General features: G+C 42.4%; 2 long non-coding RNA genes across 2 annotated transcripts; both read right to left on the minus strand.

Moving 5' to 3' along the window:
* Nucleotides 1-6,259: 6,259 nt before the first annotated feature.
* Nucleotides 6,260-7,798, minus strand: LOC141766045 (uncharacterized). Its single transcript, XR_012593564.1, has 2 exons — nucleotides 7,462-7,798; nucleotides 6,260-7,426 (listed from the first exon to the last, which is right to left on the minus strand). It is a non-coding gene; the product is annotated as an uncharacterized LOC141766045 (long non-coding RNA).
* Nucleotides 7,799-8,463: 665 nt separating this feature from the next.
* LOC141766044 (uncharacterized) lies at nucleotides 8,464-12,858 on the minus strand. Its single transcript, XR_012593563.1, has 2 exons — nucleotides 12,724-12,858; nucleotides 8,464-8,532 (listed from the first exon to the last, which is right to left on the minus strand). It is a non-coding gene; the product is annotated as an uncharacterized LOC141766044 (long non-coding RNA).
* Between the last annotated feature and the right edge of the window lie 1,523 nt (nucleotides 12,859-14,381).

Below are 14,381 nucleotides of genomic sequence, written 5' to 3' on the forward strand. Positions count from 1 at the left end.
CTCTTATTGGTTTGTTTTTGTGCATTTTTAAGGTCTCTGAGGGACGTCAGTATGAAGGTGCCTCACTCGTCACTGATCAACTTTGCTCTACTGTTGATTCAACTATCCTGTGCATCTGGGGGCAAAATCCTGGTCTTCCCAGTGGACGGAAGCCATTGGGTAAACGGTCTGGGTATCATCGGATAATCCGTTTTTCCTTTGGAATTCAGAAAGGAAAAAACTTTTTTTATTTTTTCGTTTTAAACCAAAAACCAGAAAACGGCCGTTTTCTCGTTTTTCGTTTCTGAATCAAAAAATGAAAAACGAACCCAAACCGGGCCGTTTTTTTGTTTTTGCGAATTCCTTTTCTCATTATTCGTTTTGAATTGAAGAACGGAAGTCACGTGGGTTTTTCGTTTTTTCGTTTTAAACCACAAACGAAAAACGGAATCACGTGGTGCTCTGTTTGTTTTTTGTTTCCAAACGAAAAACGAAAAAAACAAATTAAAAAAACGATCCGATTTAGTTTCTTCAAGTTTCTTTCTGTCATTTTCTCTTTTGAATCGAAGTGCGGAGAACGGCAGTCACGTGACCAGGAAGTGAAGGCAAACATGTCAAAATAAAAGCCAAGAAGATAGTGTGGTCATATTATAAAAGTGTAACATTATTTAAGCACATGATCGAGGTAACAGTAGAAGATAAATAGGCTAAATAAATACATACTGTACCTAAAAAAGCCTAATTAATTATATATCTTAGACACCTACACTGTGCCAAAATCATGGAAATTCACAATAATTAGGCCTGTGCTAAAAAAGCCAGGCGCAAGTAAGCCAAATGATCTGTGGCCCATCGCAATAACCTCCATATTGTGTAAAACCATGGAACGAGTTCTTGCCAGCCACCTGACCAGCACAGTGGCTACTAAGCTAGATCTGCTCCAGTTCGCTTAAATAAGAGCGACAGAGTCCCAGACGACGCTGTGCTGACTGCTTAACACCGTCCACAAAACACCTTATGCATCCTAAAGGTTATGCCAGAGCTTTATTTGTGGATTTTAGCTCAGCTTTTAACTCAATGAAGACACATATTCTCCTGAAAAGGCTCCTTGATCTCAACATCAACACAGGGTTAGTTGTGTGGATCAGAGGGTCTGTGTCAGGGAGAACATGTCAGACAGGCTGCCCACAAGGCTGTTTTCTTTCCCCTGTGCTATTCTCTCTTTTTACTAATGAATTTATGACCAATGAGAAACATTTTAGACTGTTTAAGTATGTGGATGACATGGCCTTAGTTGGCCTTTTACAGGAAACAGGCCCACTAGGTGAAGCTGCCTATCTGGCCCACACTACAGCCCTTCAAACACGGTGTCACACTAGCCAGCTAGAAATCAATGTGGCTGAGAAGAAAGAATTAATCATGTGCTGCACAAAACAACATTTGATCACAGAGCCAGTTTCACTTGATGGCCAACATGTTGAAACTGTGGGACACTTTAAATACCTCGGTACAGTCCTTGACACCCAGGTGAGCTTCTCTGAAAATACAGAGTATATCTTCAAGAGATGCTCACAGCGACTTTATCTTCTAAGGAAACTTAGTGGCCTCGGTGTCAGCCGGCAGATTTTAGAATTAGTGTACAAAACTATTGTTGAGAGGATTTTAACCTTTAACCTTCCTGCCTGGTACGGTCACCTACACTGTAGATAGAAGAATAAACTGTCTAGGATTGTGTCAATGGCAGGCAAAATAGTTGGTAAACCCCAAAAGCCCTTGACTCAACTTTTTACAGAAAGGACGAGGAAGAAAGCGAGGAGCATCCTGGCAGATAGCTCCCATCCTCTCTGCAGCCAGTCGGGAGGCGCTATAGAGCCCCTCTGGCAACTAAACATGTGTTTAAAAAGTCTTTCATCCCAAATGCCATCAATACTCTTAACTCAACACAGTGACTGAGCAGATCTGAGCCACAGACACTGACATGAACTGTTTTTAATGTGTAACATAACCTGTCTCTGTTTTTTACTAACTGCTGTCTGTTGTTTTCTGTGTTTTGTGAGCCGAAGAGAAAAATCCACCCTGGTGGACAATAAAGTTTGATTGTATTGATCAGTTCATATTGAGGGGCCGTCAGCTTTACAATTTAGTTTGGAGGGAGATTCGGTACCAGTGAAGTCAGTGCATTTTATGAGTGGGCCTTCTGTGACGTTACCCACCGCAGGGGTCAGAGGTCACCACTCCTCAATCCCCAAGGATTTTCTTTTCAGTCAAATTTTCAATTTTGACGCATTTATAGATGAAAAGTCGAGTCAATAAACATGGTCAATGATAGAGAAGTATGGTTGATCAGCATGTTTGCCAACCTTCAGACATCATAGTCTAATATGAGGATTAATCAGCCTGAGTTCTGAAGGAACCGGCCCTCTACCTCCAAGAGGTCAGGGCACAGTTACGTGTTGGTTAATCTTGTGTGACAAAGAGATTTTCCAAAAAGACGGGTTAAAGCATAATAATACAATTTATTCCGAACAATTAATGTTGCATAAGTAAGATAACAGAGTTTACAGAATTCTGGATCCAATCAACGTGTCCCTGACAACATACAATGCATGGGTCAGTTCGCGAAGTCTGAACCCCGAGCTATCCCTGATCCAGCGTTTTTATGGTTTACACAATATCAATATTCATGAGCTTATGGCACGTGATGTTTTTGCTGCATATCTTCTTTTTTGTTTCTTCTTCTGACTCCATCCTCCCGTGACCTTGTGAAAAGAACAGAACATGCAGTCCCGTGTGCCTCCCCCCTGTCCTCGCCCTTGAGTAGTTCAAAGCCTCTCCAAATGCTGCCGGAGATTATTACAATGTGACTATATAGAAATCTACAGTCACCGAATCACCTCCTCAAGGAACAAAACAGTGCAACAACAACTGAACAGCCCCAAGTCCTTCATTCCTTCACCCTGAGTTATGCCCTTAGAAGCTAATAATTGAGAGACAGTTATTGAGCAATCATGAAACAATACAACAGTTTTCAGCTTCCCTTATAAGCAGGTTATTTCAGGTCATTGTAAGCACTTTTGTACATAATAAATCCAACAGTTCACTAAAAAACTGAAATCACTAACTTTCTGTATTCTGTTTGGTGGTTTATGAGGCTTTTCAATCATTTCTAGTCTATTTGGTATAATATGTAATTTAGTTAATTTGTTCGACATCATGATAAGGCTGATTTTTCAACCAGTGGTTATGACATTAATGCCAGCTAGACAGAATAAAGCTCTGTCTGTCATGACAATAGAACTGTACTGAAAGCCTTTCCTTTACTCGGGTGACTCTTTACAGCCGTCTGAAGACAGCAGGTATCTGTTAAATCTACAGTATCTAGAGTGATGGAGTGGCCTTCAGTCCAGTACAGTATTGTCATGACAGACAGAGCTTTATTCTGTCTAGCTGGCATTAATGTCATAATCGCTGGTTGAAAAATCATCATTATCATGATGTAGAACTACTCGGCTACAGTCTTCCTAATGGAGTGCAGGGGATCTTCAGGTGGAAGTGTCAGGTGTGTTGAAAGGATTAGCCACATAGTGCTTCTCACCTGCCGACATAAAGAAACAGCCCATAGTAAGAGTGTGAGAGAGAAAAGTGTCAATTATGTGAGAGTTCTGTATAACATCTGTAGAGACCCTCCCTGTTGTATAACATCTGTAGAGACCCTCCCTGTAATTTATCACACACTTTTTGGATAAAAGACATTCATGTGTTAATGAAAAGAACAAAACAAAAAAATATCTATGTATGTACTTATTTGTGTATTTATTTAGCATATTTATCTTCTACTGTTACTTTGATCATGTGCTTAAATAATGTTACACTTTTATAGAATGACCAAACTATCTTCTTGGCTTTTATTTTGACATGTTTGCCTTCACTTCCTGGTCACGTGACTGCCGTTCTACGCACTTCGATTCAGAAGAGAAAATGACAGAAAGAAACTTGAAGAAACTAAATCGGATCGTTTTTTTAATTTGTTTTTTTCGTTTTTCGTTTGGAAACAAAAAACAAACAGAGCACCACGTGATTCCGTTTTTCGTTTGTGGTTTAAAACGAAAAAACGAAAAACCCACGTGACTTCCGTTCTTCAATTCAAAACGAATAATGAGAAAAGGAATTCGCAAAAACAAACAAACGGCCCGGTTTGGGTTCGTTTTTCATTTTTTGATTCAGAAACGAAAAACGAGAAAACGGCCGTTTTCTGGTTTTTGGTTTAAAACGAAAAAATAAAAAAACGATTTTTCCTTTCTGAATTCCAAAGGAAAAACGGAATATCCGATGATACCCAGACCGTAAACATGAAAGTACTCATTGAGGAACTGCATGCCAAAGGCCATGAGATCACTGTGGTTCGGGCATCCACTAGCTGGTACATCAGTGAAAAGTCTCCTCTCTACACCTCTGTCACTCTTCACAGCCCTGGTGGATTTGAGAAAAACATTAAAGTATTTTTGTCTCGACTGATGGAGATCCAGCTTCAGGGTAAGCATGCATCTCTTTGGTCTAAAATTGGGAATCGTATTCAGATCGAGCGGCTGCTTTTGGGTCTGGGTATCATCGGATATTCCGTTTTTCCTTTGGAATTCAGAAAGGAAAAAACTTTTTTTTATTTTTTCGTTTTAAACCAAAAACCAGGAAACGGCCGTTTTCTCGTTTTTCGTTTCTGAATCAAAAAATGAAAAACGAACCCAAACCGGGCCGTTTGTTTGTTTTTGCGAATTCCTTTTCTCATTATTCATTTTGAATTGAAGAACGGAAGTCACGTGGGTTTTTCGTTTTTTCGTTTTAAACCACAAACGAAAAACGGAATCACGTGGTGCTCTGTTTGTTTTTTGTTTCCAAACGAAAAACGAAAAAAACAAATTAAAAAAACGATCCGATTTAGTTTCTTCAAGTTTCTTTCTGTCATTTTCTCTTTTCAATCGAAGAGCGGAGAACGGCAGTCACGTGACCAGGAAGTTAAGGCAAACATGTCAAAATAAAAGCCAAGAAGATAGTTTTGTCATTCTATAAAAGTGTAACATTATTTAAGCACAGGATCAAAGTAACAGTAGAAGATAAATAGGCTAAATAAATACACAAATAAATACATACATAGATATTTTTTTGTTTTGTTCTTTTCATTAACACACAAATGTCTTTTATCCAAAAAGTGTGTGATAAATTACAGGGAGGGTCTCTACAGATGTTATACAACAGGGAGGGTTTCTACAGATTTTATACAGAACTCTCACATAATTGACAATTTTCTCTCTCACACTCTTACTATGGGCTGTTTCTTTATGTCGGCAGGTGAGAAGCACTATGTGGCTACTCCTTTCAACACACATGACACTTTCACCTGATCCCTTCACTCCGTTAGGAAGGCTGTAGCCGAGTAGTTCTACATCATGATAATGCTGATTTTTCAACCAGCGATTATGAAATTAATGCCAGCTAGACAGAATAAAGCTCTGTCTGTCATGACAATAGTACTGGACTGAAGGCCACTTCATCAAAATCATGGAAATTCACAATAATTAGGCATGTGCTAAAAAAGCCGACGCAAGTAAGCCAAATGATCTGTGGCCTATCGCAATAACCTCCATATTGTGTAAAACCATGGAACGAGTTCTTGCCAGCCACCTGACCAGCACAGTGCTAGATCTGCTCCAGTTCGCTTAAATAAGAGCAACAGAGGCCCAGACGACGCTGTGCTGACTCTGCTTAACACAGTCACAAAACACCTTATGCATCCTAAAGGTTATGCCAGAGCTTTATACACGGATTTTAGCTCAGCTTTTAACTCAATGAAGACGCATATTCTCCTGAAAAGGCTCCTTGATCTCAACATCAACACAGGGTTAGTTGTGTGGATCAGAGGGTCTGTGTCAGGGAGAACATATCAGACGTGCTGCCCACAAGGCTGTGTTCTTTCCCCTGTGCTATTCTCTCTTTTTACTAATGAATTTATGATCAATGAGAAACATTTTAGACTGTTTAAGTATGCGGATGACATGGCCTTAGTTGGCCTTTTACAGGAAACAGGCCCACTAGGTGAAGCTGCCTATCTGACCCACGCTACAGCCCTTCAGACATGGTGTCACACTAACCAGCTAGAAATCAATGTGGCTGAAAAGAAAGAATTAATCATGTGCTTGAAGGAACTGGCCTTCTACCTCCAAGAGGTCAAGGCCCAGTTACGTGTTGGTTAATCTTGTATGACAAAGAGATTTTCCAAACAGACGGGTTAAAGCATAATAATACAATTTATTCCGAACAATCAATGTTGCATAAGTAAAAATAAAAGAGTATACAGATATCTGGATCCAATCAACGTGTCCCTGACAACATACAGTGCATGGGTCAGTTCGCGAAGTCTGAACCCCGAGCTATCCCTGATCCAGCCTATTCATGGTTTACACAATATTAATATTCATGAGCTTATGGCACGTGATGTTTCTGCTGCATGTCTTCTTCGTTATCTCCTTCTGACTCCTTCCTCTTCTTGACCTTGCAAAAGAAAAACAGCACCTGCCTCCTCCCTTTCCTCACAATCACTCTATTCATAACAAATCCAACAGTCAGGTTATTGTAAGCACTTTTGTACATAATAAATCCAACAGACCCTCTTTTGAACTTAACTAAGTTCACCTACAGATAATGTTACATACAGATATATTTATTATAAGCATAGATAATGTTACGTACAGATGTATTAATTATAAGCATCATCATGTTACGTACAGATGTATTAATTATAAGCATCTTCACACAACCTCTTCAGGATCAACATCTTCACTATCCCCCACCATTTCCAGGAGACCCTGTCTCTCAGCTTGGAACATGGCCATCTGATAAGAAGGAGGTGCATCCGGATGCTTTCGTTGCACAGCAGAAATAATCACACGCTCAGTGAGGTGGCGAATACATGGAATACAGCAACAACTGCATAATACTAAGCATGCACACACAGCAAGGATTGAGGAGAATAGAGATACCACCATGGACTTCCATTTCCCAAAGGTATGGTCTAACCAGTCGTTAATGGGGCTGTTGATACCTGAGTCATCGTGCATCGATTCAGACAGCGTCCGGAGCCCCTCTAGCGCCTTAGTTACAGTCCCGTCCGGCGCTGTATTGTTAGGGATGAAAATACAACATGAGTCTTGGAACATTGAGCATACACCGCCTTTCTCTGCCAGCAGCATATCTAAAGCCATTCTATTTTGGATTACCATCAGTGACGTAGGAGCCATTTGTTCAGCTAGTCCGGCAATTGCATCACGGGTTAGATTAGTCAAACGGAGAACATTATAGTGGATGTAGTTAATGCGGTCAACATTTTTGTTAGGAGTGATAGGGATCAGAGCACTTATTACAGGTATGTTTTCAAAGCCTGCAGCTATTTGGTCAGCTAGTTTATATTCATTAGGGGAGCTACCTCACTACATCATTCTTTATAATCTTGGTTTAGCCTTCCCCCCCTTGTAGCCCACACCTTCCACCCTGCTTCTGAGTGAAAGCATTGTCTATTGTTAAAGAGTTACTTGTGATTAGCTAGTTTTAGCAGAGTGCAGAGGCGAGGATGATAAGTAATGTATCTAAACTAGTACAGTCTGTGCTTTCCCAGGTTATTCAGATTTATCTGAGTACACAAATTCTACACAAGGGTCATGGTATTTTCTCTCACATTCCCTCCTTTTATCATGAATAACTAAAATGGTAACTGAAAACATGAAAATACATGATGCATTGCATTAAGATAGTAATATGAAATGAAAACATTTAAAATACATGACAAATCACATTAAGAAAGTTTGTACAGAAGAACGAGGACAAGAGAGGTAAACACAAATGCTACAGCAAACGCCACTAGCAGGTTGCCGCACTGCATGATGCTTCTAGTTTGTTTTCCTGCGCGCAACTGAAAAACTTTTATCTGGGTGGTCCTATTTTATACTGGTTTGGGAAAGGAAGTGAAACTTCTCTCTGGTGGATTCTCCCCACCCCCTGGTTTCTTTTTTTATCTATTTTAGCATTTATTCTAAGCAACAAGTTTTAATACAATGTGATATATAATGTTTTTCAAAAACCACCTAGATGAGTCCACCTAAACAACCATGTTAGCCTGATTTAACTGTAAATACAGGCAAGACCTTGTAACCTTCTTTCCCTTATGTGTATCTCATCACAGTCACAGTTTATACAGTATATGAAAAATAAAAAATTATACGTGACCCTCTTTTCACGTAGCCTGGGCTCCTTGTGGGGCTGCCTCCTCTGCTTCAGGTCCTGTCCTGCTGCTGGAGCACTGTGTTAGGTGCCACCAGTTGAGTCCTTTTCCTTCAAGCTGCACAGCTGTTGCAGTTCTGGCCAGAACCTTGTGTGGGCCTGTCCAACGTGGCTCCGACCACTTCCTCTTTAACACCTTCAACCAAAGGTGTTCCGGGGGTCCGGGGTCAGGTCCTGGAACGTCCTCTGTGACAGGGGTGACAGGTTTGTCACCTGTATAGGAGAGAGCTGACACAAGAGCATTAACCTTCAAATAGTATGGTCTGTAACCGAGGTCAGGAAGGGGAGAGGGGTTTTGGGACGGCCCTGGGAAAGGTCGGCCACACGTAAGCTCAAATGGTGTGAGTCCTGTTATTGTGGATGATACACAGTGCCAAATTTGTGTTGTAGTCCCAGAGCCTTTTCAACAGATTGCAGGTCTTTATTTTTGAAATGTGAACCATTATCTGACCTGATCAATTTAGGAAACCCATGTTTCGGAATGTACTCATTCACCAGACATTTAATGACTGATTTTGCGTCCTCTTTTCCCGTAGGGTAGGCCTCCACCCAACGTGAAAATGCGTCCACAATTACTAGGAGGAATCTTTTCCCCCCAGGTTGTATCTAACAGATTTTGTTGGAACTCATCTTGATACGTAAGATCATTATTTCTGTCATAATTCAGAGTGCAGTGGGGAGGATCGGGAACAGGGAGGTAAGGGTGTAGAGCCCTAATCCATGGTTGCCACATGTTGTAAAAGTCAATCAGAGGGTTTCTGTCGGCTAGCAGGGCCCAATATATGTCTGCACAGGGTGGTGGGGCATCAGGTGAGGTATCAGGACTCAACATGCACATGCGATCAGCACTGGAGGGGGAGGAGCACACCATTTCTTCTCCTCCGGGGAGACTCACTATCACAGCTTCTGGTGAACAATGTACAGAAGCCCCCAGTGCTGCCAAAACATCTCTTCCCAGGAAATCACGTGGACAATCAGGTGCATACAAAAAGGGGTGCTCCATCACCTGTCTCCCAAGCCGGACAGGAAGGGGAACAGTAAAAGGCAGTCTTTGTTCAGTGCCGGAAAATCCCAAAACGGAAACATAGTGAGAGGAAAGGGAACACATAGGTTCAGCTAAGGTGGAGTAACGTGCTCCCGTATCCACCATGAACCATCTTCGTTTTCCGTTCACTGTCAACTGGAGACAGGGCTCTGCCAGCCCCTGCCCCTCCATCTCCGTCGGGCACCCCTATGGGAACATTCCTGGTGTATATGGACCAGGTGGAGGTCCCTGCGCAGAGTACCCGCTGTATGCCTGCATTGGAGCTAGCTGTTGGTTTGGTGGAGTCTGTATTGCTGGCTGATATGACTGCTGTGGAGGCCCTCTCATCTGCTGTTGTTGTTTCTGAGGACAGTCACGTGCCCAGTGATCCGGGTTTCCGCAGATGTTACAACTGCCTCCTCTTGGTTGGGCATACCCCCTCCCCCTGCCTCCTCCTCCTCTCCCTCTGCCTCTATTCCGGCCTTCATGATAAGGGGGCTGCTGATATGGGGCAGCTTGGGAAGGAACATGATACTGGGGTTGATATATAGCCTGTGGCGGGCCCTGCAGTGGATAAGGGTTCTGTGGCGGGGCTGGAGCTGGTGTTAAAATTTGAGCCATCTGGGTATCTTTCTCTTTCCCTCCCTTTGTCAACTGAGCTACCATCTCTTTTAATGACTCATTTTCCTCTTCCTCCTCCTTGGTTTCTGCATCCTGATGATGGCAGAAATGTGTTTCCCATCTTGATGATTTTGCCCCTGCCATATCTGGATTCTCTTGCATCTTTCTCTTAACTCCTTCCGAAGCATGTTTTAACAGAGCTATTCTGAACAGAGGCTGCTGTGATTCTTTATCTGGGTTCACCCCCGTAGCCCCCGCCCACTCTGTCTTTGCTCTTTCTATGAACGTGCGTCCACTCTCCCCGTTCTTAATCTTAAACACCAGGCTGTGGAGCTTGCCCGCTGGTATGGGATACTTTTGTCTAATAGCATTACCGAAGGAGGTAGCGTAGGGGTTAAGGGGGCTCCTATCTAACACCTGGGCTGTTCCGGCCGCTGCTTCTAATTCTTTCAGTGCCCAGTCCGAAACCGAGAAACCCAAAATAGCCCTGAGATCGCCCATAGCTAAAGTCTTCCCTCGGGTCTTGTTATACAGGCTCGTGAGCCACACTCCGCCTCCCTCTTGAATTCCTGGGAGGAGCTCACTCAGTGCTTGAATGTCACCTAAGGTGAACGGCTGATATTCGTCTCTACCGTTGCTTTTGGCCACAATGGGAAACATGCCAACACACTGACTCCTCTGTTTGTCACCTTTGTCTTCGTACTTTCCATAAACTTTATGTGACCTAGTTTTGGGGGTGTATATGGTCTCGCCTCTTCGTCCCCACCCTCCCGTCTCCTATGTATCCCTCTTTTGGAGTGCGTTCTCATGGTTCCCTCTATAGTGATAGGAATGTTTTCGTCTTCATCATCATCACCCTCCTCTACTGCTCTACCAGCCTCGTCATCAGCGTCCTCATCTACCTCTCCACTAGTGTGAACATCCTGATACTCTGCACGGGATCTCTCTGTGTCTCTCTCAGTTCTCTGCATCCAATCACTTATGTCTGGACTCTCTGTGTGGGGTTTAGGGGTAGATTGAGCTCTCCTTCTTACGTCTCCATTACGCAAGTCTGGTGGTAACATGGCTTGTCCTAACCTGTACTGTTCAGCCTGATCTCTCAGTTCTTCCCTTAGCCTGTCTATTTCTCTGGCTACATCAGACATACTACCCGCCTCTGAGGCTGAACCTGCTCCTTGTTCTTTTTCTATTTCCTCTTCTAGTTCCAAAGTACCACCTAACACTTGAAACAATGGTGCCATAACTTCGTTTGTATAATCACTGTCCTGTGGGGTTGGTACCGGACTAGGGGTAGGAGGAGGATAAGGAGGGGGGTTGGGATGTGGGCCAGGTGGGTACTGCTGATGGAGGGACATGTAATGTGGAGGCTGGCTAGTATGTGGGTTTGGTGGTGGGGGTGCGCTAGGACTGGGTGAGGGTTTCACTAGTGGTTTTGCTTCAGCGGTTTCTGCGTGGGTGGCTTTCGTCTGGCTGCCTAAGGCTGATAGTGCAGCCATCTGTATCACATTATATTTGACCAATTTACTTGCCAACTCGTCTTCTTTCTTCCTCAATTTCCTCCTTACAAACATATGTCCCTTTTCTTTGTCTTGTCCTGCTTGCAGCAGCTTTCTATGAACCACCTGTATTAATGCTCTCATCACTGGCATGAATTTGGCTTCACTTCCCGTGGCTGGAAAATGCCCTTCCTTCACTGTCATGTTATACCACTCATCTAGGTCTTGAGTCTCTTTATTTCTAGTCTTGGGATCAAATGTACAGATTACATTGGTCCTGACTTTAACCCATTGCTGTCCAAATGATAAACGGGGAGGCCCACAGCCACCCCGTTCCTCACAGTCTTTGTCAAATTCTCCGTCCATTCTGTCCAGTACTATTTCACACAGGTTTATTCAGTTTATGACAGTAACTAGATTCAGAGTAAATGGGTCGCTATGCCCCTCGCTGTGATCCTACCAACATAAGCTTCTACTGGACACTTTGATGTTCCAGCGATGTTGGCCCAGTATCAACAGTAAGTTTTAATTTTCCTCTGAATACTAGTTATTAATGTACACTCATACAGGCGCTCCAAGCGCTATTTTTACTAAACTCTAACGTCCCAGACGTTACTAAAAGGGCAACTTTCCTCCTTTTAGTTTTCAACACTAAACTCTAACGTCCCAGACGTTACTAAAAGGGCAACTTTCCTTCTTTTAGTTTTCAACACTCAGACGTTACTAAAAGGGCAACTTTCCTCCTTTTAGTTTTCAACACTAAACTCTAACGTCCCAGACGTTACTAAAAGGGCAACTTTCCTCCTTTTAGTTTTCAACACTAAACTCTAACGTCCCAGACGTTACTAAAAGGGCAACTTTCCTCCTTTTAGTTTTCAACACTAAACTCTAAAAGGGCAGCTTTCCTCCTTCCAGTTTTTGTTACTAAAAGAGCAGCTTTCCTCCTTCCAGTTTTTACTAAAAGGGCAGCTTTCCTCCTTTCAGTTTTCACGCTACTAAAAGGGCAGCTTTCCTCCTTCCAGTTTTTACTAAAAGGGCAGCTTTCCTCCTTTTAGTTTTACACGCTACTAAAAGGGCAGCTTTCCTCCTTTCAGTTTTACTAAAAGGGCAGCTTTCCTCCTTTCAATTTTACTAAAAGGGCAGCTTTCCTCCTTTCAGTTTTCAACAGAAAGTCTTTACTTCTGCAACATTTATCACTACAAAGGAGATTCAGCACAACAAGAGAGATAATTTAGAGTAAGCCAATTTGCAGAGTTCGATACAACAGGTTCTGCTTACCTTTAAGATTTCAGGGATCCCTTTCTCTCTCTCGCCGGTCTGTCCGTCCTTTGGACACGCTTCTCAATGCCGAAGATCACGTCGGGGTCACCAATTGAAGGAACTGGCCTTCTACCTCCAAGAGGTCAAGGCCCAGTTACGTGTTGGTTAATCTTGTATGACAAAGAGATTTTCCAAACAGACGGGTTAAAGCATAATAATACAATTTATTCCGAACAATCAATGTTGCATAAGTAAAAATAAAAGAGTATACAGATATCTGGATCCAATCAACGTGTCCCTGACAACATACAGTGCATGGGTCAGTTTGCGAAGTCTGAACCCCGAACTATCCCTGATCCAGCCTATTCATGGTTTACACAATATTAATATTCATGAGCTTATGGCACGTGATGTTTCTGCTGCATGTCTTCTTCGTTATCTCCTTCTGACTCCTTCCTCTTCTTGACCTTGCAAAAGAAAAACAGCACCTGCCTCCTCCCTTTCCTCACAATCACTCTATTCATAACAAATCCAACAGTCAGGTTATTGTAAGCACTTTTGTAAATAATAAATCCAACATGCTGCACAAAACAACATCTGATCACAGAGCCAGTTTCACTTGATGGCCAACATGTTGAAACTGTGGGACACTTTAAATACCTCGGTACAGTCCTGGACACCCAGGTGAGCTTCTCTGTAAATACAGAGTATATTTTCAAGAGATGCTCACAGCGACTTTATCTTCTAAGGAAACTTAGTGGCCTCGGTGTCAGCCGGCAGATTTTAGAATTAGTGTACAAAACTATTGTTGAGAGTGTTTTAACCTTTAACCTTCCTGCCTGGTACGGTCACCTACACTGTAGATAGAAGAATAAACTGTCTAGGATTGTGTCAATGGCAGGCAAAATAGTTGGTAAACCCCAAAAGCCCTTGACTCAACTTTTTACAGAAAGGACGAGGAAGAAGGCGAGGAGCATCCTGGCAGATAGCTCCCATCCTCTCTGCAGCCAGTCGGGAGGAGCTATAGAGCCCCTCTGGCAACTATACATGTGTTTAAAAAGTCTTTCATCCCAAATGCCATCAATATTCTAAACTCAACACAGTGACTGAGCAGATCTGAGCCACAGACACTGACATGAACTGTTTTAATGTGTAACATAACCTGTCTCTGTTTTTTACTAACTGCTGTCTGGTTTTTAATGTCTGTTGTTTTCTGTGTTTTGTGAGCTGAAGACAAATTTCCAGCCTGGTGGACAATAAGGTTGTATTGTATTGTATTGATCAGATCATATTGAGGGGCCGTCAGCTTTACAATTTAGTTTGGAGGGAGATTCGGTATCAGTGAAGTCAGTGCATTTTATGAGTAGGCCTTCTGTGACGTTACCCACCACAGGGGTCAGAGGTCACCACTCCTCAATCCCCAAGGATTTTCTTTTCAGTCAAATTTTGAATTTTGACGCATTAATAGATGAAAAGTCAAGTCAATAAACATGATCAATGATAGAGAAGTATGGTTGATCAGCATGTTTGCCAACCTTCAGACATCATAGTCTAATATGAGGATTAATCAGCCTGAGTTCACTAAAAAACTGAAATCACTAACTTTCTGTATTCTGTTTGGTGGTTTATGATGCTTTTCAATCATTTCTAGTCTATTTGGTAGTGTATGTAATTTA

The sequence above is a fragment of the Sebastes fasciatus genome, chromosome 4 (assembly GCF_043250625.1).
Source record: "Sebastes fasciatus isolate fSebFas1 chromosome 4, fSebFas1.pri, whole genome shotgun sequence".
In the NCBI taxonomy this organism is placed as follows: Eukaryota; Metazoa; Chordata; class Actinopteri; order Perciformes; family Sebastidae; genus Sebastes; species Sebastes fasciatus.